General features: G+C 36.1%; 1 pseudogene; it reads right to left on the reverse strand.

The window, feature by feature from the left end:
* Positions 1-23,925: 23,925 nt before the first annotated feature.
* On the reverse strand, positions 23,926-24,612 carry LOC148778374 (small ribosomal subunit protein uS15 pseudogene; annotated as a pseudogene).
* Between the last annotated feature and the right edge of the window lie 642 nt (positions 24,613-25,254).

The raw sequence follows: 25,254 nt of genomic DNA on the forward strand, positions 1-25,254 counted from the left end.
TGAAGGTGAAACTCCAATACTTTGGCCACCTCATGCCACGAGTTGACTCACTGGAAAAAACTCTGATGCTGGGAGGGATTGGGGGCAGGTGGAGAAGGGGATGACAGAGAATGAGATGGCTGGATGGCATCAGCGACTCAATGGACATGAGTTTGAGTAAACCCCAGGAGTTGGAGAGGCCTGGCGTGCTGTGATTCATGGGGTTGCAAAGAGTTGGACACGACTGAGTGACTGAACTGAATTGATACTTGAATTCAGGTAATATATGGCCCACCTATCTGCTGAAAATAAAATAAAAGAGAAAGAAAAAAACTAGTGTGGTAAAATGAAGTAGACCTTTGCCATGTGGCTTAGTTTTTAGGGGTAATATATTTGTATATTCACTAGAATGACTGGTACTGGACTTCTCCTGACTCAGCTACTCTAGTATAACATAGTGAATTGAAATAGCTATAATTCTTAAAAGCATGGATGAGCTTTGCCAAGCCTGTGCTATAGTGGTGATTGAGATCCTGGAACCTGGAAAAAGAGGTTGCTCTGTAGTAGCTGTGCTTTTCTACATGATTGTCATAATCTGCCTGGTAAATTTCCATCTCAGGCAACCAGAATTATGTCAATAACCACCAAAATAACTTGCGTTACAAGCAACAGAGACACTCTTAATATTTTTGAGCATAACACGGAAAGCCCGTTCTTTCTTTCTTTTGTTGTGGTGAAATGTGCTGTTGTTATTGTTTCATTCCTAAGTCATGTCCGACTCTTGTAACCTCGTGGACTGTAGTCAGCCAGGCTCGTCGTCCATGAATTTTCCAGGCAAAAATACTAAGGTAGGTTGCCATTTCCTTCTCCAGGAGATCTTCACAACCCAGGGATTGAAATTTTGTCTTGTGCATTGGCAGGTGGATTCTTTGCCGCTGAGCCACCAAGGAAGCCCTTTGGTGAAATATACATAATATAAATTTTACCATCTTAGCATGTTTTGCAGAGAAGGCACTGGCAACCCACTCCAGTGTTCTTGCCTGGAGAATCCCAGGGATGGGGGAGCCTGGTGGGCTGCCGTCTGTGGGATCGCACAGAGTTGGACACGACTGAAGTGACTTAGCAGCAGCAGCATGTTTTGGTGGATAGTTCTGTGGCATTATGTATATTCACATTATTTTGCAAATATCACCACCATCCTTCTCTAGAACTTTTTCATTTTCTCTAACTGAAACTCTGTAATAGTAACCTCTAATCCTTCATTCTCCCTTTTCCTCAACCCCTGGAAACCACCATTCTATGTTCTATTTCTATGAATTGACTAGGTATTTTATAAGTGACTAGGTTATTTTGTTTGCATACTATCTCAGGCTTTATCCATATTATAGAATATGTCAGGATTTGTCTCCTCTTTAAGACTGAAAAATATTCCATGAATGTGTGTGCCACATCTTGCTTATCAGGTCATCCACTGATGAAAGCTTTGGTTGTATTTATCTTTAAACTATTGTGTGCAATGCTGTTATGAACATGGGTATAAAAATATCTGTTTGAGTCTCTGCTTTCAATTATTTGGGGTTTATACCCTGAAGTCACTCTCCTTAATTTTTGAATTGAATAGTTTCCAGCTTTATTACCTGCAGCCACAGTGGTAGTGGTAATGGTATAAGTGCCACTTTAATCATCTTGGAGTATGATGCATTTTTATGGTGGTGACAGTAAAGGAGATAGACCTGGACTTTAAGATTTGAAATGCTCCCCTGTATCCATTTCACCACTATTTGGGTTACTAAAATATCCCAGAAATATATCAGAAACTGAAATAAGTTCTGATTTGTTAACACAAATATGTTAACACAAATATGCACACATATTTAGGGCTTTGTTAAAAAAGTTAAATTTCCAGTAGCTATTGGAGTTGGTAGTTGAAGCAATGAAAATTATATATGTAAGTGACTATATCTGCATTTGCCAGTTGGTAGAGCTCAGAGACTGAAGATATATCACCAACCATGTATAAAAGTATAATGTATTAAGATACATTCACTTGACTTGTGCACATTATTACGGATCCCCTACGAAGAAGACAGCAAAATGGAACTACACTTACAAGAATTGTTGAGAGAAATGTCTATGAGAGAAAATGAGAATGGTAATGGTCAAGACTGGAATGCATGTCCAGTCAGACTAGGATGCATGTCTAACAGTATGAATGAGAAGGAAAGTGGAGTTGGATGGAAACTGCCATGAATTTTAAGGAAGGTTCAAGGGCTACCTCAAGTCAAAGTTAGCCATCATGGTAGTCTCAAGTCTCTTAGGTTTGGATTGGCATTAGTATTACTGCTGTGCTTACTGCCTTCAGGGAATGGCCCAGGGCAAGCATGATCTTGACACAAATGTGGCAATGGATTTCAGAGTGCAGTAGCTGGGGCTCCTTTTACAAATACTTTTTTTTATTTTTTTCTTAGTTGGAGATATGCAAAGCACATTCTCATGGCTTGCCACTATGCTCAAGCTATCATTTCCCATCTCCTCAGTATAAGTAGATAGCCAGGCTAGGCACTGCTAATCTCACAGACCCGGGAAAGGTGAAAAGCATTATTTTGCACTGTAGCAGCAGAAGCACTGTGACCTCCCTCCATAACCTAGCTCTGAGGGTATCATTGCTCTTCTTTCTGGCCATACCATCCTCTTGTATTCAGAAAGGGATCATGATCACTTGGAGTACCTTTTGAATTGTTGGTAATGTCTAGTGAATTTAAATACTTTCTGATATCTCTCTTCTCTGCCTCATTCAACACATTGTCTTTGTTAAAATGAGCAGGCATCCTGCCATGCTGTCCTGTTAGACTCCAAGGAACCTCTAGACTGATGACTCAGAAAGATGACCTCTTTGAACAGATGTGGCCTCAGGTGATCCTTGCTCTTTTGGGACCCAGTTCTATAGTAGCGATACTGCAGGTTGAACCTAGGTTAAATGTTTGTTCCGAACACACAGAAGAAGGAAACTCCATAGTAAGATGAAATATCTAGATTCTTTACTTTCTTCAGTGAGAAAAGTGGAATCCTGATTTGAGCTTGAGCACTGGTTCACAAGCTTCCCTGATTATCTTTCTTTTTATGGTGTTAACTCAGTAATGTTTTGTTTTCATCACACAAGGAAAGTGTACTAACTTTTTAAAAAATAAATTAACCCCTCTTAAATTCCTTGAGAAACTCAGAAACCTCTATGAAGCTGGAGAGGACAATAAGTCATTATCATCACAGTTTCACTGTAGGTAATCTTACCATCTTTGTCTGTATATAATGGATTCCGTAGACTTCAGAATTTGGCCTTTATACTTATTCCAGAAAAGGTGACATATAATTAACAGTAAAATTTATTTTTAGATCTATCTTAATATGTACAGCATATCTTTAGAATTTTATATTATTATTTTATATATTGTAGTCTCTCTTGTATGAAAAGTAATTTAGCTTTGGAAAAGTGCATTAGTAGTTCTCTGTATTACAACAATTTATTTCTTCTCTGCACTTATAAATCTTGGGGGATGATCTTTTAAAGGGACAACTCTTTAGAGAAAAATGCATATAAATGTAGCTCATATATTTTCTATGTGAATATGTTAATCTATAAATATACTGATCTATTATATATTAGAAAAAAAATTCAAATAAATCAGTGCAGCTTAAATTTAAGAATAATACTTGAAAAACAGCATCCCAGATTTTTTTTTTCATCATCAAATTGATACAATTGTAAGAAAACTAAAAATGTCAGAATTTTGTATTAGTTTGTCTTAGATATTGGTATTCAGATTTCCCCAAAAGATAAAAATTAAAATGATATACTGACATAAGATTTTCCCTTGATTTAAGACAGTGAATTTTCTAATTGCCAAAATTAATTTGCTAATGAATAGATATCATATTAAATTTTCTTTCCGCCATATAAAGAATCAGTTCTTTAAAAATTCTTAAAAGGCATTCCATAAAAAAGTGTTATTTCTCAATGGCCCTTTCCAAAGACATTTTTTAAACCTTCCTAATAAGTGATGGAAAAACAGTGGAAATAGTGTCAGACTTTGTTTTTTTGGGCTCCAAAATCACTGCAGATGCTGATTGCAGCCATGAAATTAAAAGACGCTTGCTCCTTGGAAGGAAAGTTATGACCAACCTTGATAGTATATTAAAAAGCAGAGACATTACTTTGCCAACCAAGGTCCGTCTAGTCAAGGCAATGGTTTTTCCCGTGGTCATGTATGGATGTGAGAGTTGGACTGTGAAGAAAGCTGATCGCCGAAGAATTGATGCTTTTGAACTGTGGTGTTGGAGAAGACTCTTGAGAGTCCTTTATACTGCAAGGAGATCCAACCAGTCCATTCTAAAGGAGATCAATCCTGGATGTTCATTGGAGGGACTGATGCTAAAGCTGAAACTGCAATACTTTGGCCACCTCATGCGACGAGTTGACTCACTGGAAAAGACTCTGATGCTGGGAAAGGTTGGGGGCGGGAGGAGAAGGGGACGACAGAGAATGAGATGGCTGGATGGCATCACTGACTCTGTGGACATGAGTTTGAGTGTACTCCGGGAGTTGGTGATGGACAGGGAGGCCTGGCGTGCTGTGATTCATGGGGTCGCGGAGAGTCGGACACGACTGAGCGACTGAACTGAACTGAACTGACTGAATAGCTGTGTTAAGTACATCTATTATGATACTTTTTGATATAAAAACAGCATCTAACATAAAGAAGTAAAAATTAAATCTCTGCTTTGCACCCCAAATCTTTAGTGTTTCTCTACACTTTGCTTCTTTCTGGTGTCTTGGTCCTTCAGATTCTGGCTGTTCTAATTGCTCTTTAAAATCTTAATCTTATTTTCATTACAAATTTATGTTGACTTTGATATTTTATCTAGGGTTTATATTTATTCTTGGGAAGCTATTTATTCTGATAAAAGGCATTTCATCATGTGTTTTATACATATATACATATAGAATATGTATACATTTTTATACATATATAAATATGTATATACACACACATATTTGTATATATGCTTCTATATATGAAAGTATATTTGAAATAAAATATATAAATATATATGTGAAAGTCCTAGAGTCATTGTTTTAATATGAATCATCTTCAATATTGTCAGAGAATCCCTATTCTCATAATATTTCTGTGTATCCATCTTATGCATAGATATGCTTTATCCTTCTTGTAAGATTGTATATATTCCTTTTTTTCAGCTTTACATAAATAAGAAAATGTTCTATAGGATCCAGTTTGGTAGTGACGTACTGTTTGACCTAGATACTAGGTCCCTAGGAAAGAACATTAAGAATCTTTACCATTTTTTGAAGCCACTAACAAGCAAGTGTGGTTTAAAATAATGAGAAATTAGGTTTAACTCTTCAGCAATTATAATCAGATCAATTTATGATTTTTTTCGAATTTTGACAATATATAGAAGATATACAATTCAGATAAATATTGAGTTTTAAAATGATTTAGGAAGTTAAGTTGGTAGTTTCTTAAGGTAGTCATAAATAACTGAAGAGTTTAGGAAATGAAGACTAATTTTAGAATGTAAACAGGGTATCCTTTGACATTTTCATCAGATTTTGTCTTTGCTGCCTTGTTCCCATGTCAACCATGTAATAAGCATTTAATTCAAGTTTAGCATTTCTAGCTTACTATGACTTTTCAAAGAATTCTTCATTCTTGAATAATATAGATGTAGCAGTCAGAGATATAATGTCATTTTAAAAAATAGTTCATGGAAAATTGAATGTAAAATCAAGTGTTTGTAAACATTCACTTAGCCATACTGTACCCAGAATTTTTAAGCCTTCATTTTAATCCTCAGTTACATCTTTCAGAAAGTTATTGAGGGGAAATAGCAGTACATTTACTGATTGATTTTTACTGTTTAATGAATGACTCCTAGCCTGCCTTACTTCATGATGCAGTTCCCCTTTAGGGCAAAGGATGCCACTGTCAAGGAAAGTGTACACCTGTGGCGGGGCAGAGTTGACTTGGAATCAGTATTACATCTGAAAGGGGCAAAGGCAGCCATTATTGGCTCTCACAGAAGCAGCAGATGAGTAGTGGTTTGAAACTTTGACTGACATTCCAGGAACATCCCAGTGGGTGATCAGCTCACATTGGGTGCCTTTTCCAGCCACTCTTGCTTTAGCACTTCTCCTTTGTGGAGTAAAGGTGCTGATTCTGGGAGGGGGCAGATAACATATTTAGAGGAATGGAACCAGGTCAGACTTGACCCTCAAGGCTTTTGCTCCAGCACCTGGGGACTTATCCCTTCCTCCAATAAGGCAGTATTGGTCACTGAGTGTAGGAGAACTTTTGGCTCACACTTGGCTCTGGCTTTATCCCCTCTGTCTCTAGTTCTGGCTCCCACCAAGGTAATGACTGCCATCACACCCTGGGGAAGGACTTGAATCATGCTCATTTCAGATCAGGGTCTCCTATCAAAACCCCTGGGCATACAGAGAATATAAAGAGACACACAAAATACAAGGAGACTCTTTTGACTCTTTCCAAATCAGTGTAGATAGGTGTTTCATTTAATTTCATAAAGAGAAAGTTAAGCAAAATGAGATGCCAAACAAACAAGGGGGAAAAAAAAACAGAAAAAAAAAAAAGCCAAGAAAACACAAATAATTTACCATATAAGAATTCAAAGCATTAGTAATAAGAATATTAACTGAACAAGGGAAAAGAGTAGGTGAGCATATTAATAAGGAACTAGAAATTATGAAGAAGAACCAAACCAAAGGAAACCAAAATGTGATACACACTAGAAGAAATTAATATCAGACTAGGTGATATAGAAGAAGGCCTAAATTATCTGAAGGGTAGACTAATGGAAAGCATATAATCAGAACAATAGCAACAAGAACAAATTTTAAAATTGATAATAATTTAAGGGTCTTCTAAGACAACATGAAGCATGCTAACAATTGCATTTTATGGGTCCTAGAAGGAGAGGAAAAAGAGAAAAGTCAAACATGTATATGGTAAATTATGGCTGAAAATTTCTCAAAACTGAAGAAAGAATTTGATATCCAGCTGCAGGAATCACAGAGTCCAGAGCAAGGTGAAACCATAGAGAACCACACTAAGACATCATAATTAACATGGCACAATTAAAGATGGAGAATTCTAAAGGCAGCATGAGAAAAATTAAGATTCACATAAAAAGTAATGTAAGGCTAAAAACTGACTTTTGCAGAAACTTTTCAAGTCAGAAGGGAATGGCATGATATATTTATGATGCTAAAAAGGAAAAGACTACAACCTCAGCTATTCTATCTAGCAAGATTATCTTTCAGAATTGGAGAAAGAAAGAACTCAGACAAGCAAAATCAAACTGGAGTTCATCAATATTAATCCTGAAAGAAATATTGAAAGATTTCCTCTAAGTGGAAAAGAAAAGGCTGCAACAAAAAGTAAGAATTTATCGGAAAGGAAAAAAAAAATCCCACTAGTAAAGGCAAATATACAGTAAAGACTGTGAATCAACCACTCAAATAGGCTAGTATGAAGACTGAATGAAAATGTATCATCTATCTTAACTGAAAAAAAGTTAAGAGATGAAGATGTAAAATAAGACAAAGACACAGGTACGGGAAGTAAAAGAATGTAAATCTTTTAGAATATGTTTGAACTCAAATGACTACCAATTTTACCTAAGTAGATACAGTTATCAGTCAACTATATGAACAGCCTGGTAACAGCAAATCAGAAATCTGCAATAGATAAGCAAAACTATAGAGAAAGGAATACAAGCATACTACTAAAGGAAACCATCAAACCACAAGGGAGGAAACTAAAAGAAAAAGTAATAGAAAAGAATTGAAACAACAAGCACAAAACAAGTAATGGTGATAAGTATATAGTCATCAGGAATCACTTTAAATGTCAATGGACTAAATGCTTCATTCATTCAAAAGACATAGGGTGGCTGATTGAATAAAAAACCGACAACAAAACCCATCTATATGCTGCTTACAGGAGATTCACTTCAGAGATGAAGGTACAGATTCAAAGTGAGGTGATGAAAATATCTATTCAATGAAAATGGAAATGACAATAAAGCTGAGGTAGAAATATTCATCAGACAAAATAGACTTTAAAAAAAGTCTATAACAAAAGTCAAAAAAGACAAATACATAATGATAAAGGAATCACTACAAGAAGAGGATACAATGTTTATTAACATATATGAACCTAATATAGGAGTACCTACATATATAAAGCAAATTTTAACAGACAGAGAGAAATTGACTGTAATGCAGTCATAGTAGGGGACTTTAGCATTCCAGTTACCTCAATGGCCAGATCATCCAAACAGAAAAAGTAGATAGCTATCTGCAGGCCATTCTCTCCAAAACCAGAAGAATACACATTCTTTTCAAATGTAGCTGGAACTTTCTCCAGGATAGATCACATGGCAGGCCATGAAAAAAGTCTCAGCAAATTTAAGAGGATAGAAATTATATCAAGCATTCTTTTGAACCACAACAGTATGAAACTGGAAATCAATCATGGGAAGACAAATGGGGAAAACACAAGTATGTGGAAACTAAACCACATACTACTGGAAAAAAAAAAAAAAAAGGTCAATGAAGAAATCAAAAAGGAAATCACTAAATATCTTTAGACAAATGAATATAAAAGCACAACTTTTTGAATTCAATGGGATGCAGCAAAGAGTTTAAAAGAGAAGTTTATGGTAATATAAAAGCATACTTCAAGAAACAAGAGAAATCTTAAACAATCTAATATATAATCTAAAAGAATTAGAAAAAGAACAAAGCCTGAAGTCAGCAGAAGGTAGGAAATAATAAAAATCAGAGAGGAAATAAATAAAACAGAGTACCCCCTCCCCCGCCAAGGAGGAAAAAAAGTAGAAAAGATAAATGAAACCAAGAACTATTGTTTTAAAGATAAGCAAAATTGATAAGTCACTGCCACAGACATACAGAAATTCATAAGATAATACTATGGGTAGCATTATCCCAACAAACTGGAAAATCTAGAAGAAATGGGTAAATTTCTAGAAACATACAATCTTCCAAGACTAAATCAGAAATAAATAGATAATCTGAAGAGACCAATAACTTGTAGGTAAATTGAATTAGTGATCATAAAACTCCCAGCAAACAGAAGTCCAGGATGTGACAACTTCATAGGGTCATTCTACCAAAGAAGAGTTAATACCTATCCTTATCAGACTATTCCAAAAAGTCTAGGGAACACTCCTAATTAATTCTAGGAGGCTGACTATTACCACAACACCAAAAACATACTACAGGCCAATGTCTGTGGTGAATATAGATGCAGACATCTTCAACAAAATGTCAGCAAGCCAAGTTCAACAATACATTAAAAGGATCTGAATACTTGCTCCTTGGAAGAAAAGTGATTGCAAACCTAGACAGTGTGTTCAAAAGCAGAGGCATCCTTTTGTCAACAAAAGTCTGTAGAATCAAAGCTATGTTTTTTTTCCAGTAGTCATGTATGGATGTGAAAGTTAGACCATAAAAAAGGATAAGTGCCAAAGAATTGATGCTTTCAAATTGTGGTGCTGGAGAAGACTTTTGAGAGTCCCTTGGACAGCATGGAGATCAACCTAAATATTGAAACCTTGAACATAATGTTGAAAAGAAAATCAACCCTGAATATTCATTGCAAGGACTGATGCTGAAGCTGAAACTATAATACTTTGGCTACCTGATGGGAAGAGCTGACTCATTGGAAAAGACCCTGATGCTGGGAAATATTGAGGGCATTTGGAGAAGGGGGAGACAGAAAATGAGATGATTGAATGGCACCACTGACTCAATGGACATGAATTTCAGCAAACTCCAGGAGATAGTGAAGGGCAGGGAAACCAGGCATGCCACAGTCCATGGGGTTCAGTTCAGTTCAGTTCAGTCACTCAGTCATGTCCGACTCTTCGCGACCCCATGAATCACAGCACGCCAGGCCTCCCTGTCCATCACCAACTCCTGGAGTTCACTCAAACTCATGTCCACAGAGTCGATGATGCCATCCAGCCATCTCATTCTCTGTCGTCCCCTTCTCCTCCCGCCCCCAACCTTTCCCAGCACCAGAGGGGTTGCAAAGAGGCAAATGCAGTTTAACAACTGAGCAACAACATTATGTTCAAGTGGGATATAATCCAAGAATGCAAGAATTGCTCAATATCTTTAGATCAATCAATGTGATATGCCACATTAACATAGGAAAAGATAAAAAAATCACATGATCTCAGTACATGCAGAAAACTTGACAAAATTTAAGATTCATGATAAAAAGTTTCAGCAAAGATGGCATAGAGGAAACATATATCACCATAATAAAGGCTGTTTATGACAAACCCACAGCTAATATATTAAACTGAAAAGCTGAAAGCTTTTTCTATAAAACCAGGAACAAGACAAGGATGTCTACTCTCACTCCTTCTGTTTCACAGTGTTGAAAATCCTAAACACAGCAATCAGATAATAAAAATAAATAAAAGGCAACTAAATTGGAAAGGAAGAAGTAAACCGTCACTCTTTGCAGATGATATAATACTATATATAGTACACCCTGAAGTCTCCACCAAAAAGCTGTTAAAACTAATAGATGAATTAATTAACAATATAGAGTACAGGATTAATATACAGAAATCTATTGCTTTTCTTTATACTAACAATGAACTATAAGAAAGGGAAATGAAGAAAAAATTCTGTTTAAAATTGCATCAGAAAGAAAATACCTAAGAGTAAGTTTAACCAAGACAGTGAAATACCTGCATTCAGAAATCTATACAATATTGATGAAGCAAATTAAAGATGGTACAAAGAAATGGAAATACATCCTGTGTCCATGGGTTGGAAGAATTAGTGTTGTTAAAAGGTCTATACTATTCATAGCTATCCACAGATTTAATGCAGTTCCTTTCAAACTACCCATGACATTTTTTTTTTTTACAAAATTAGAAGAAACAATCCTAAAATTCAAAGGAGATGACAAAGGATCCTGAATTGCCAAAGTAATCTTGAGAAAAAAAGGACAAAATCGAAGGAATCATATGCCATGCCTTCAGACTATACTACAAAGCTTCATTAATTAAAGCAGAATGGTACTCATACATAATCAGACAGATAGCTCAGGTGAACAGAATAGAGAGCCCAGGAATATACCTATTCACTTACAGTCATTTAATCTACAACAGTGGAGGAAAGAATATACATCGCAGAAAAGACTGTTCAATAAGCGATGCTGGGAAAACTGGATGGCTACATGTAAAAAAATGAAATTAGAATATTTCCTTATACCATATGTAAAAGTAAACTCAAAATGGATTATTTAAATGTAAGACTGGAAACCATAAAGCTTCTAGGATAAAACAGGCAGATAAACAGGCAAAATACTCTCTGATGTACATTGTAGTAATGTTTTTTGGATCTGTTTTCTATAGCAAAGGAAACAAAAGCAAAAATAAATAAATGAGACATAATTAAATTAAAAGCTTTTGCACAACAAAAGAAACCACCAACAAAACAGAATACTACTTAGTGGGAGAAAGTATTTTTAAATTATATGATAGATAAGGGGTTAATAGCCACAATGTATAAACAGCTCATAAACTCAATACCCCGAAAATGTTTTTTTTAAAAAAGCAGAAGACCTGAATAGATATTTTTCCAAAGGAGAAATACAGATGACCCACAGGCACTAGAAAAGCTGTTCAACATTGCTCATTATCAGAGAAATACAAATCAAAACCATAATGCAATATCACCTCAGACCTGTCACTTCGCTCTCACCAAGAGTCCATAAATAACAAATGTTGGTAAGGATGTTGAGAAGAGGGAACCCTTGCATAATGTCAGTGTGAATGTAAATTGGTGCAGCCATTATGGAAAACAGTACGGAGTTTCCTTAGAAAACTAAAAGTAGAACTACTGTATAATCCAGCGATTAAACTATATATCTGAAGAAAACAAAAACAGTAATTTGAAAAGATGCATGTGTCCCATTGTTCATTGCACCATTATTTACAGTAGCCAAGATATGGAAGCAATTTAAGTGTGCATCAATAGATGAATGGATTTAGAAGATGTGGTATATATATACAATGGAATGTAAATCATAAAAAGAATGAAATTCTGCCATTTGCAACAACATGAATGAACCTAGAGAATATTATGCTCAGTGAAATAAGATGGAGAAAGGTAAATACTCCATGGTAACACTTACTTATGGAATCTCAAAAATTCCAAATTTACAGAGGAATGTAAATAATAAAACAGAAACTCTATTAGAATACAAATTTGTAGTTACCAGTGGGGAGATGGGAGGGGCAAGATTGAGGTAGGGGATTAAGAAATACAAACTAATATGTGATATAAATAAGCATCAAGGATGTATTATACAACACAGGGAAGACAGCCAATGTTTTATTACAGATTTAAGTGGTGTGTAATCCATAAAGTCTATGGTTTTTCCAGTGGTCACGTATGGATGTGAAAGTTGGACTGTGAAGAAAGCTGAGCGCCGAAGAATTGATGCTTTTGAACTGTGGTATTGAAGAAGACTCTTGAGAGTCCCTTGGACTGCAAGGAGATCCAACCAGTCCATTCTAAAGGAGATCATTCCAGAGTGTTCATTGGAAGGACTGATGCTGAAGCTGAAACTCCAATACTTTGGCCACCTGATGTGAAGAACTGATTCATTGGAAAAGACCCTGATGCTGGGAAAGGTTGAAGGCAGGAGGAGAAGGGGACGACAGGGATGAGATGGATGGATGGCATCACCAATGCAATGGACATGAGTTTGAGCAAACTCCAGGAGTTGGTGATGGACAGGGAAGCCTGCCGTGTTGTAGTCCATGGGGTCGCAAAGAGCTGGACATGATGGAGCAAATGAACTGAACTGAATTGAACTCCAATGTTGTGTCTTAATTATTCCTCTCATAAAAGAACTTAAACTGTTAAAATTATGAGATATCTGGGAAATGGCTATTAGATTATGAGTCAAAATGTAAAAACAAAAATAAAAAATGAAAACAAAAAATAAAGTCAAACAGCCAAAAATGCTCTCATATTTTAGGAAGACTAAGAATCCATCTTGAGAAAGATCTCAGATATGAAAAGAGGAGCAGTCACATCTATTCCTTATTAGTTCTTCATCTTTCAGGGATCACTGTTCATTGCCTAATGTCTGGTGTATTTATAATCATTACTTGATATTGGGCTGGCCAAAAATTTAGTTCACTGTTTTCTAAAAGGTGGCTCTAGTAGCACTTAGTTTTCAACTTAAACCAATTTTGTTAGATTGTATTATGATAGCTGTCATATCAGTGAGAAATTTTTAAAAATCTTCATAATTAGTAAATTTTTGTGTAAACATTTTAATATTGAAAATGGAAGAAAAAACAGCATTTTCAGCCTATTATGGTTATTATTTCTCAAAAAGTAAAAATGCAACTGAAGCACACACACACAAAATTTTTATATCGTATGGAAAAGGGGCTGTGACTTATCGAACCATGTGTTCCATGGTTTGTGAAGTTTTGTGCTGAGATTTTTCACTGGATAATGCTCAGCAGTCAAGTAGGCTGGCTGAAGTTGCTAACTATTAAATCAAGACATTAACTGAAAATGATCAACATTATACCATGCAAGGGATAGCTGCCATAATAAAAATATCAAAATTAAGCTTTGAAATTCATTTGCACTGGCTTGTTTATGTTAATCATTTTGACGTTTGGGTTCCCGCATAAGTTAAGCAAAAAAAAAATTTCCTGTTTCTATTTCTGTATGCCATTCTCTAATGAAACATAATGAAAAGCATTCTGTTTTAAAAACAATTTTGTGACTGATAATGAAAAGTAGACACTGTACAATCACGTGAAAAGGAAGAGATCACGGGGCTAGAAAAATTAACCACCACCAAACACACCAAAGGCCACTCTTCATACAAACAAGGTGATATTATGTATATGGTGGAATTGTAAGGAAGTTCTCTATTTTGAAGTCTTTCCAGAAAACCAAACGATTAATTCCAATAACTACTACTCCCAATTAGACCAATTGGACAAAAAGTGCTAGAATCAGGAATTAGTCATCAGAAAATGGATAATCTTCTATTCAGTTCAGTTCAGTCGCTCAGTCATGTCCGACTCTTTGCGACCCCATGGACAGGAGCACGGCAGGCCTCCCTGTCCATAACTGACTCCCGAAGTTTACCTAAGCTCATATGCATTGAGTCGGTGATGCCATTCAACCATCTCATCCTTTGTCATCCCCTTCTCCTACTATTCTAAACTTTCCGAGCATCAGAGTCTTTTCAAATGGGTCAGCTGTTTGCATCAGGTGGCCAAAGTATTGGAGTTTCAGCTTCAACATCAGTCCTTCCAATGAAAACTCAGGACTGATCTCCTTTAGGATGGACTGGTTGGATCCCCTTGCAGTTCAAGGGACTCTCAAGAGTCTTCTCCAACACCACATTTCAAAAGCATCAATACTTTGGCACTCAGCTTTCTTTATACTCCAAGTCTCACTTCCATACATGACCAATGGAAAAACCATTGCCTTGACTAGATGGACATTTGATGATAAAGTAATGTCTTTGCTTTTTAATATGCTGTCCAGGTTGCTCATAACTTTCCTTCCAAGGAGTAAACATCTTTCAATTTCATGGCTGCAGTCACCATCTGCAGTGATTTTGAAGCTCAAAAAATAAAGTCTGACACTGTTTCCACTGTTTCCTCATCTATCTGCCATGAAGTAATGGGACTGGATGCCATGATCTTAGTTTTCTGAATGTTGAGCTTTAAACCAACTTTTTCACTCTCCTTTTCACTTTCATCAAGAAGCTCTTTAGTTCCTCTTTGCTTTCTGCCATAAGTGTGGTGCCATCTGTGTATCTGAGATTATTGATATTTTTTTCCGGCAATCTTGATTCCAGCTTGTGCTTCTTCCATCCCAGCATTTCTCATGATGTACTCTGCATATAACTTAAATAAGCAGGGTGACAATATACAGCCTTGACATACTCATTTCTGATTTGGAACCAGTCTGTTGTTTCATGTCTAGTTCTAACTATTGCTTCCTGTTGCTTACAGGTTTCTCAAGAAGCAGGTCAGGTGGTCTGGTATGCCCATCTCTTTCAGAATTTTCTGCAGTTTATTGTGATCCATGTAGTCAAAGGCTTTGGCATAGTCAATAAAGCAGAAATAGATGTTTTTTCTGGAACTCTCTTGTTTTTCAATGATCTAGCGAATGTTGGCAATTTGATGTGGTTCCTGTGCCTTTTCTAAAGCCACCTTGAGGATCTGGAATTTCACGATTCACGTATTGCTGAAGCCTGGCTTGGAGAAAATTGAACATGACTTTACTAATGTGTGAGATGGGTGCAATTGTGCAACAGTTTGAGTATTCCTTGACATTTCCTTTCTTAGGGATTGGAATGAAAACTGACCTTTTCCAGTGCTGTGGCCACTGCTACTTTCCAAATTTGCTGGCGTATTGAGTGCAGCACTTTCACAGCATCATCTTTTAGGATCTGAATTAGCTCAACTGGGATTTCATCACCTCTACTAGCCTTGTTTGTAGTGATGCTTTCTAAGGCCCACTTGACTTCACATTCCAGGATGTCTGGCTCTAGGTGAGTGATCACACCATCGTGATTATCTGGGTCATGAAGATCTTTTTTATACAGTTATCTATGTATTCTTTCACATCTTCTTAATATCTTCTGCTTCTGTTAGGTCCATACCTTTTCTGTCTATATTGAGCCCATCTTTGCATGAAATGTTCCCTTGGAAACTCTAATTTTCTTGAAGAGATCTCTAGTCTTTCCCATTCTGTTGTTTTCCTCTATTTCTTTGCACTGATCACTGAGGAAGGCTTTCTTATCTGTCCTTGCTATTCTTTGGAACTCTGCATTCAGATGCTTATATCTTTCCTTTTCTCCTTTGCTTTTCGCTTCTCTTCTTTTCACAGCTATTTTTAAGGCCTTCTAAGACAGCCATTTTGGTTTTTTGCATTTCTTTTTTTTGAGGATTGTCTTGATCCCTGTCTCCTGTACAGTGTCACGAGCCTCCGTCCATAGTTCCTCAGGCACTTTGCATATCAATTCTAGTCCCTTGAAACTATTTCTCACTTTCTCTGTATAATCATGAGGGATTTGATTTAGGTCATACCTGAGTGTTCTACTCTTCTTTTCAGTTCAGTTCAGTTCAGTCGCTCAGTGGTGTCCGACTCTCCGCGACCGCATGAATCACAGCACGCCAGGTCTCCCTGTCCATCACCAACTCCCGGAGTTCACTCAAACTCATGTCCATAGAGTTGGTGATGCCATCCAGCCATCTCACTCTCTGTCGTCCCCTTCTCCTCCTGCCCCCAATCCTTCCCAGCATCAGAGTCTTTATCAGTGAGTCAACTTGTCGCATGAGGTGGCCAAAGTATTGGATTTTCAGCTTTAGCATCAGTCCTTCCAATGAACACCCAGGATTGATCTCCTTTAGAATGGACTGGTTGAATCTCCTTGCAGTCCAAGTGACTCTCAAGAGTCTTCTCCAGCACCACAGTTCAAAAGCATCAATTCTTCGGTGATCAGCTTTCTTTACAGTCCAACTCTCACATCCATACATGACCACTGGAAAAACCATAGCCGACTAGACGGACCTTTGTTGGCAAAGTAATGTCTCTGCTTTTAGGTTAATGCAAAACCACATGTTTCTTTGTTGACCAGGGAAAAAGTGTTACAGCTAGTCTGTGAAGTTCTAATTCATTTGCCTTAATCATCAGCCATTGCAACTTCAGATATACATTTATTTTGGTCTTTACAGAATTCTCTTAATGGAAAAAAATTGCATTCCCTGAAAGGTTATATAAATTACCTGAAGAGATTTTTGCTCAAAAAGATAAACACATATTTATCATGCATCGAACGTGGACTGTCGATTTGTTTCACATATGATAATATACATGTTTCAATGCCATTCTCCTAAATCATCCCACCCTCACCCTCTCCCACAGAGTCCAAAAGACTGGAATTATGCTTGAAAAATGGCAGAAAGTAGTTGAACAAAATTGTAACTATATTGTTCAATACTATTTGTTAAAACAAAAAATGCATTATATTTTTACTTAGGTAGGAATGTAAATTTGGCCTCACTAACTCCACCATGGCAATAATTAGAAGTCATTGATGTCTATTTTTTAGGTAATTTTCTGTGTTTTTTTATTAGGTCTAGTAAATTTTTAGTTGATTCTCTAAATTATTCAATAAAATACTGTTATTAAAAACCATGATGATTTTACTTATCAGGTTTGAGTGAATTCATTTTTTAAACAAGGAAAGCATTACTCTGAGTTGAACTACTAAGCTTAATGTTGAAAGATAGATGTAACTTTTCTCTATTTTATTGGAGTTACCTACAGCACAGTAATTCTTTTGATTTTTTTCACTTCATCTTTAATTTCTTTTTAAAAATTAACTTTATTGGAATATAATAGATTTTCCATATTGTGTTAGTTTCTGCTGTACAGGTGAATCAGTTATATATATATATATATATGTATAAAAATATGTTTATGTATATATATCTCCATACTTTTTAGATTCTATTCCCATATAGGTCAGAGTATTGAGTAGAGTTCCCTGTACTATACAGTAGGTTCTTATTAGCTATTATTTTGTATATAGCAGTGTGCAGAGCACAGTTATACTAATGATTTTTGGTGATTGACCTCTTTTTACTTTTTTTTGCAGTGTTACAACTTATTTTCTCCATGTGGATGTGAATTCACACTTTAGGTAATGTGTAGATTACTTTAAATCATGTCAAAAATGAACTCAAACCCAACACTAGAAGAGACCACTGTATTTCTACCTCTTGAACATCACAAATTGGAACATTCTAATATTGCAATTTAATATTAGTATCAAAATATTATTTTGTGTTACAGATAGCTTGGATTTATTTGTAGGTTGTAAGAATAAGACACCAGGATACTTATTAACCATATTAAACTTATTTTTAAATTAAAGCCACATGAAATCTAACCTGTACAATGGGAAAAGTAATAGTAGTAACCTCATAGATTTCATCTTAATAGTCAAATGAAATAATGTACATGAAATTACTGTGTAAATTTTGAAAGGTTGTCATGTTACTATCATCTTATACTGTGTATCTCTGTTTCAGACATTCTTTCCCTGTGTTCATTGGGCAATGTTTATTGCTTTCTTATTCCCACTGTGGACTTTTATAACAGAAAGTTAGCCCAAAGATTTTTTTTTTCAGTCCTATAATTCTGTTAATATATGTCCATGTAGTTAAAAATTATATATAAAAAATAGACATAAGGTGGAGCAGTGAGAGAAAGTAAAAGAGAGAAAAGGTAGGGGAAAGAAAGACTGATTTCTTTAGATAGTCAGCATTTTTTGATTCCATATGAATTTTTTGTATTTCCAAGGGAAATGTCACAGGATTTTGTTACAGATTGCATTAAATATGTGGGTTGCTTTTGGTGCTATGGATATTTTAACATTATTAATTATTGTTGGATTAGTGGATGTCATTCTATTGTGTTCTTTAATTTCTTTCATCCATGTTTTATAGTTTTCAGTATATATATATTTTTACATTCTTGGTTAAATTTATTCCTAGGTATTTTATTCTTTTTGTTGTTACTGTAAATGGGATTGTCTTCATTTTTTTAGCTAGTTCATTATTAGCATATACATACACAATTAACTTTTGATGTTGAGTTTGTATTTTACAGCCTACTGGATTCATTTGTTCTAAACTGATTTTGGTAGGACATTAGAGTTTTTATCTGTAAGATCATGATATTTGTAATCATTTGGATATTTTAAAAGCAGATTTTCTTTGGCATGTGACAAGGAATATGGGTGTAATCTCTAGAAACTGAGAGTAATATCTGGCTGATAGCCAGGAAAGAAATAGTCTATACTCGCAAAGAACAGAATTCTGCCAACAACTTGAATAAGCTTGAAAGTGAATTTTTCTTTTCTTGGGATAAACACTTGTACTGGCTAAAATCTTGCTTTCAGCTTGTGAGACCCTAAGCAAAGAATCTAGCTGAGTCCACAAATAGTTCTGACCAATGAATTTTGAGATAATAAATGGGTATTATTTTAAACTGCTAATTTTATGGTAATTTGGTATGAAGCAATAGAAAACTAATACACCAATTTTCAGAAGATAGGAAAAATAGAGTCTGTTAAAAATTTAAAAGAAAAAAAAATGTTTCTAGTTAGATTATCAGATGGCTTTATAGAAAGTTTTCTCACTGTCCTAAAAGAATCAAGAGCAGTTGTGGCAGTATTCCAATAAGAGCCCATGATTTCTTCCTAGTGGTACCTAAAAAAGTATAGCAAAGAAACTCTTTTTTTAATGTATTCCTCATATGGTCAGACTTGACTACTGTGAGCTAAGGGCAAAATCTCTCTATGTTCATCCACTGTAACCAACCAAACTGTCATCTGTCAACTTCACAAGCTAGAACAGTAGGGCCATTGAGGAATCCTACCTCTACAAAGAGTGGAGAGATGATAGGTAATATCTGAGTGTTGTTTGTGATTTTACTGAGGGAGTACAGGAGATCAGTTCAGTTCAGTTCAGTCTCTCAGTCACGTGTGACTCTTTGCAACCCCATGCATGCCAGGCTTCCCTGTCCATCACTAATGCCCAGAGCCTGCTCAAACTCATGTCCGTTGAGTCAGTGATGCCATCCAACCATCTCATCCTCTGTCATCCCCTTCTCCTCCTGCCTTCAATGTTTCCCAGCATCAGGGTCTTTTCCAATGAATCAGTTCTTCACATCAGGTGGGCAAAGTATTGGAGTTTCAGCTTCAACATCAGTCCTTCCAATGAATATTCAGGACTGATTTCATTTAGGATTGACTGGCTTGATCTCCTTGCTGTGCCACAGATTCTCAAGAGTCTTTTCCAACATCTTAATTCAAAAGCATCAATTTTTCAGTGCTCAGCTTGCTTTGTGGTACAGCTCTCACATCCATACATGACTACTGGAAAAACCATAGCTTTGACTAGACAGACTTTTGTCAGCAAAGTGATGTTTCTGTTTTTTAATGCTGTCTAAGTTTGTCATAATTTTTCTTCCAAGGAGCAAGCAACTTTTAATTTCTTGCTGGAGTTGCCATCTGCAGTGATTTTGGAGACCCCCAAAATAAAGTCTGTCACTATTTCCATTGTTTCCCCATCTATTTGCCATGAAGTGACAGGACTGAATCCCATGATCTTAGTTTTCTGAAAGTTGAGTTTTAAGCCAGCTTTTTCACTCTCCTCTTTCACTTTCATCACGAGGTTCTTTAGTTCTTCTCTTTCTGCCATACAGGTGGTGTCATCTGCATCAGAGGTTATTGATATTTCTCCCGGCAATCTTGATTCCAGCTTGTGCTTCATCCAGCCCGGCATTTCTCATGATGTACTCTGCATATAAGTTAAATAAGCAGGTTGACAATATACAGCCTTGACATACTCCTTCCCAATTTGGAATAAGTCTGTTTTTCTATTTCTGGTTCTGTTGCTTCTTGACCTGCATACAGATTTTTCAGGAGGCAGGTAAGGTGGTCTGCTATTTCTATCTCTTTAACAATTTCCACAGTTTATTGAGATCACTCACCTTGAACCAGACATTCTGGAATGCGAAGTCAAGTTGGCCTTAGGAAATAACATTATGAACAAAGCTGATGGAGGTGATGGAATTCCAGTACAGGAGATAGTGAAACCATTTTGAATAGTTGCTGAAATTTCCATCTCTTTTGAATTTGAAGAATCAAAATACAAGCCAACTTGCATAGATTTTCCCATGACTTAGTGCATCAAAAAACAGTCTTGTCCTTTTGTCGTATCCTTGAAATGGGAAACTAGCTTGACTCCATTTTATGGCTGCGTGGCATTTTGTTATACAAAATGGTAATATTTTTAATTATGTACATTTTTATGATGAGGCAGTATTATTTTTTTCTCAGACGATTGACTCATGAATTATATTAGACTTTTCCCTGAAAAAGGAAAGAGAATGTTTGAAAAATGTAATGGTGATATTTTGAAGCCTTCATACATTTTGTTATGAAATGAAATATAATGTAGAACATGATACTGTGATCAGAGCTGTAATGTAAATTAATTTGGAAACTGGAAATATGGCTAACTGTGAGCAAACTAGGTTATAGGAGATATAGAGCTGTGAAAAATGAAAAAGGAGTTAGAGATTTAATGCATAATTTTAACAGGGGAAAAAAGAGGTCCATATAGTTATAGGAAATTGAATTCATTTAAAATATGAAAACATGTGAGCATGAGTCATGGCAGTTGGAGAATTTGAGATGTTGGCAGCAAGGTCACAGAAGTGGCCAACAAGAATGCCATTATTCACAAGATATGTGGGAAGGAGGGGCACATGTTTTCCTACATGTCTTACTGTTGAACATATTAATGGGGATTAAAGCAGAGGATTGAGATTTGGATTGAATTAAACAATATATAGCTTGGAGCTAATACCGAGAAATAAAGGCAATGAAAATCTAAGCCAAAGGAAAGAGCCTATAAAAGGAGGTTGGAAAGAATGTCCTGCTAAATGGTTAGAAAACAAAACGAGTGAGTGATAGATTGGTATTTGATTTCTAAGTTTTCTTGAAAGCATGAACATGGATAGAGAAAGAGATAGGCTAGTCTAGTACTACATATGCTTTCAGAGGAAAATTTATCTCAAATATTATCTCAAATCTAGATATTACCTTATATTTCAAAACATTTTGTGAAATTAAATTATATTCACTCCAACTTTTTCATATTCTGAGAACCATAATTTTAAACCAGATATCCTAAAAATGGCAAAATTCTCCACTTAAGTATCCCTATTATAATAAGTAATATGTAATAAAAAATGTATAGGTCAAATACATTAAAAGAAAACAAACGTAATGGGAGAGTAGTAGACAACCTTTAATAGCCCCCATAATGTGCCTTTCATAAATAGTTTTCTTTAGTTCCATGCCTTCACATTTTGATTAGATGCCTTAACAAATAACTGTGCCCTGATAAATGCTTGCAGATAATGAGTTCAGCGTGTGCTGCAGTCCATGAGGTTTCAGAGTTGGACATGACTGAGTGACTAAACAACTACAACAGTGAGTTCAGTGAAAAGAAAGAAGTCTGAGAGTAACGCTGAACTTGCCTACTCCTGAGAGAAAGGAATAGTCTGCTACTTGCAGCACTGGCTTTTGCAAGATGTCAGCACTTACTGCTGCTCCTGCTGCTGGGCAGCTGCCCAGAAGGATGAGATGGAAACTGGCAGGTCTGAGGCTATATAGTACTCTAGGCTCTGGGAAGTTGTTTTCTGAAGTGTTATCTCATCTGAGTTCATTGACATAGCACCGGTTTTAGTGTTTCTATTTTACTAGGGAGGTAATGGAACATCTTGTCTTTTAACTTAAACAAGGCCTCCTTGCCAGGGTAGAATTTGGATCAATGTTGTACAACTCCAAATATTACACTTCATGACCACAGTTTACTAACTCTTGTTCAGAGAGTAACTACTGAGGATTGTAGCTGAGGTTCCCATTAGGGTATCAGAGTGAGGATCAGACCAGGAGACCTGGCTTCTTGAGAGTTAATGCCATGGCAGTGTGAGACAGCCTTGAGTAAGAAGGATGCAGCCTCCGAAATACCTTAGTGCTTTCCGGTGGTAAAGAACTTACCTGCCAGTGCAGACATAATGAGATGTGGATGTGATCCCCGGGTTGGCATTCCAGTATTCTTGCCTGGAGAATCCCATGGACAGAGGAGCCTGGTGGGCTATGGTCCATAGGGGCACAAAGAGTCAGACAGGACTCAAACAACTTAGCAGTCATACACGCTTACTGGATAAAGTAGGTCCAAGGCCTGTTTTTATACAATAGTAAACTAAGAATGGTGTACTATATATTTACAGGTTAAAAAAAAAGAAATTTCAAGAATATGTGACAAAGAATATATGTAGCCAACAAATCCTAAAATATTTACTCTCTGTATCTTTATAGAAAATGTTTACAGACTCCCGGTCTATTTAACTCCTCTGTGTCTTTAGTTGAGCAAAGAAGAAAATGATTTTCTGCGGAAAGTCTGGCCAATTTGAGATGGTCAATTCTAGATGATAGCTGAAGTCATTTTTGCTACTCTAAACAAGGTTGGCTCTCAGGTTGTATGTGTGCATTCCTTTATTGATTTTCTAATATGCTTTATTTCAAAAGGCTTGATGATTTAAAATATATATTATAACACAAAGATAACATCAAAAATAGTAAAACAAAGAACAAAAGAAAAACAGTAAGGTGAGATTTAGAAGCCAAGGACTATGGTGTGATATAGGAGTAATTATACTCCACAGTGCTCCAAATTTATTGATGTAATTTGGCTATTTCTAGATCCTGTGAAATTAAATGATCATAATAAATGTTTCAGGAAATATTAATTGCTCCCAATAACTTATGTTGTCTAGACAGGTATTTTATAGAGGATTTGTTAATAAGATAATTATATGTACATCTTTCTGAGTTGTATTTTAATAACATTCTGTTTTATTTAATCAAGAGAAAGATATCTTCATTGATATTATCTTGAAATGCTTAGTTTTGTTTCTACCTTTCAAAATTTCTAGATGCATGTTACCAAGATTTGCCATATATAAACTATATTTTCTTATGTGAACTAACAAACTAGAATTGAGATTGCCAGATATAACAGGTCTCTGAAACCTGAAATTACCTAGGAATTGCAGGAAAAAAATCTAATGTCTTAAACATCAAACATTATCTAAAGGGAACTTTTTTTTCTAGTTAATACAATAGCTTTATTGCTTGAGTACAGTAGATAAATTTATGTAACTAGAGCAGAGGCTGTTTATAACTCATATTTCCAATTGGGAGGGAAGACTCGTTTGGTCTTATAATGTTGAGCCAATGGTGAATATGCCTGTCAGTCAGAATCAGGTGGAATTTAGCATCTTTATCCTTTTGGTTCCTCCAAAGATGCTTTCCAACAGCAACATCTTTCTTAATTAAATGCTAAAGATCCTCAGGAAGATTAAGAGCAAGTCCTTTGGACTTAAGAATTCTCAAGATTTAATTGCCTGTCACAAAACATACTTCTGTAACACCATGTGAGTCTCTCAGGATCACACCAATTTGTGAGGGAGTCAGGCCCTTGGGTTTACCAGGTGGCACTAGTGGTAAAGAACCTACCTTCCAGTGCAGGAGACATAGAGATGTGGGTTCGATCCCTGGGTCAGGAAGATCCCCTGGAGGAGGGCATTGCAACCATTCCAGTATTCTTCCCTGGAGAATCCCATGGACAGAGGAGCCTAGCAGGCTACAGTTCATTAGGGTCGCACAGAGTTGGACATGACTGAAGCGACTCAGCAAGTAGCTCACAGGCTCTTCTTGGCCAGTTTATAGATCTATCCTTCATGTTGTCAGAGGTCAGCTTTAGCCAGGTGGAAATGCTGTGGCTGTCAGGCAGAGTCCACTAGAACAGGCCCTTCCTGGGAGTGTGCACAGGACCCATGATTGCAGCAGTGTGGTAGCAAAAGGAGAGGAGAGAAAGCTTTTAAATGAGTCCTATTCCTTTTTGAAACATTTGAACAGATATCAAATTCCATTCATCAGTTTTATTATCAAATCCTTCCATTGCAACAGAAAATTGTTCCAAATTAGTTCTCATGATAAAGATTATAATAGTCAATAAAATAGAATGCTAAAAGTATTATGTGAGTAAAAGTAATTAAAATGGTATCCAGACCCATCTTAAGTTTCAGTAAATCATATCCAACAACTCATTTCCCTTCAATATGAGAACTGTGATTTTATCCTTCCCTATGGAGTGTTTCGCCAGTGTTCAATAGAAAAAAAAAAATATGTACTAAAATTTAAGAAAAAGGTATAACCCAAGTAAGGAAGCTATAGAAAACAAATAACTAACTGAATCAAGTTACATATAAGCATGAGATACTTAATATGAGTTACAATGAATTGAAGGAAATTAGACCACATTATCGGAGAAGGAAATGGTAACCCACTCCAGTATTCTTGCCTGGAGAATCCCATGGACAGAGGAGCCTTGGTGGGCTGCTGTTCTTGAGGTCTCACAGTCAGACACGACTGAAGTGACTTAGCATGCATGCATGCACAGAGTCGGACATGACTGAAG

Source organism: Moschus berezovskii, chromosome 3 (assembly GCF_049115385.1).
Source record: "Moschus berezovskii isolate FMDL1 chromosome 3, NW_MosBer_1.0, whole genome shotgun sequence".
Lineage (NCBI taxonomy): Eukaryota > Metazoa > Chordata > Mammalia > Artiodactyla > Moschidae > Moschus > Moschus berezovskii.